Here is a 1,938-nt window from a genome sequence, read left to right as displayed (position 1 = left end):
AAAAACATAAGGGGAGTACCACAAGGATCCCCTTTAAGCCCAACACTTTTCAATATTCTAATGTCAGATCTAGAGGTAACAGAAGAAGTCCACAAAATAATCTATGCAGATGATGTCACGCTTATAACATCAAGTAAAGACATTGAAGAAGCAATAAACAAATTAAAAGTAGGATTAAAAAAGGTATCAGAATGGACTGATAAATGGGACTTAAAAATGAATTTATCAAAGAGCAAAATAATGTGTTTCACAAATAAAAAGATCAGACAAATACCTAATATAGAAATAGATAATAGAGAACTAATATTTTCCACAAATAACAGTATACTAGGCCTGATATTTGATGCTCCAAAACTCACATGGAAAAAACATATAGAGAATTTAAAAGTAAAAGTCTTAAACAGAATAAATATTATGAAGAAATTGTCAACAACAAGTTGGGGTGCAAATAGAGAAACAATGATAGCTTTCTATAACATCTACATAAAACCCCAAGTAGAATATGGATTAACAGTCTATGGAGTAAATAAAAGTGGTGACATGAAAAAATTGCAAACATTACAAAATGAAGCAATGCGAATTGCTACAGGATGTTTCAGATCAACACCCATCATCCTATTAGAAGCATTCACAAACATTGCATCAATAAAAAAACAAATAAAAGAAACAGAATGTATACAACTAATTAAGACACTGAACAAACAAAATGACATGCCAATAAAAAAACTGATAACTAAAGAAATATTAGAATACAAACTAAATAAGGATAGAAAATCCTTTATCCATAGAGTATTAGAAACTATGAAAGAACTAAAGATAAATATAAATATAAACATTACACCAAATATCAGTCCATTACCACCTTGGTATGATATATCAAAATACATAGAAACAAATTTTATGGATGGCTTTACAAAAAATATGCCAGATCAAGTAATACAAAATCATTTTCATATGATTGAAAACACCAAATATAGAAATCACAAAAAAATATTCACAGATGGATCTAAAATTCAATGTCCAAACTCGACATCAGCAGCAGTTTATGTAAAAGATTACAATCTTACCACAATATGGACACTTCCATCAGCGACAGAAATTTTAGAAGCTGAACTTTATGCCATCAAACAAGGCTTAACATACATACACAACAACAAAATAAAAGAAACAGTGATTTTCACAGATTCAAAATCAGCACTACTACTTTTACAGAATCAAAAACCAAAAACAAATAAACATTTGATATATGAAATACAAACACTAATAAAAACACTAACAATTCAGAATCACAAAATAATATTACACTGGATCCCAGCACATAAAGGCATAAAAGGTAACGAAATTGCAGATTTAGCAGCAAAAAAAGCTCACAACACGATGAATCCCATGAACATACCTCATGACACTGGAAATATCATAAAAGAAATTAAAACAAGCAGTCAAAAGAACTGGGAGAATGACCTAAATAACATTCTAATCACAAAAGACTATTTAATAAAAAACAACCAACCACAACCGTGGACAAGATCAAAAAACAGGAAGTTAGATGTATGCCTAACAAGAATTTTAACAAAACATACAAGACTAAAACAACACTTACATAGACTAAAACTTGAAAATGACCCTACATGCAGATGGTGCAGACAAGAAGAAGAAACAACAGAACATCTGATATTACAGTGTCCAAGATTCAACTCCTACAGAACATACTTACTAGATGCCCTAAGGAAAGCAAAAATCAATAATCCTAATATAAATCTTCTAATTACAGGCTCAGATCTACCACCAACTAAAAGGTACTACATTTTGAGACACATGAAGATATTTTTACAGCGAACAAAGATAACTGACTACATATAAGCTACAAAGAAAATCAGAAGAAAAGGATCCAGGGGATATAGACAATAATAGTCTAAAACCCTATAAAAAGAAGAAAGA

The sequence above is a fragment of the Penaeus monodon genome, chromosome 9 (genome assembly GCF_015228065.2).
Source record: "Penaeus monodon isolate SGIC_2016 chromosome 9, NSTDA_Pmon_1, whole genome shotgun sequence".
In the NCBI taxonomy this organism is placed as follows: Eukaryota; Metazoa; Arthropoda; class Malacostraca; order Decapoda; family Penaeidae; genus Penaeus; species Penaeus monodon.
Note: the sequence above shows the minus strand (reverse complement) of the source record.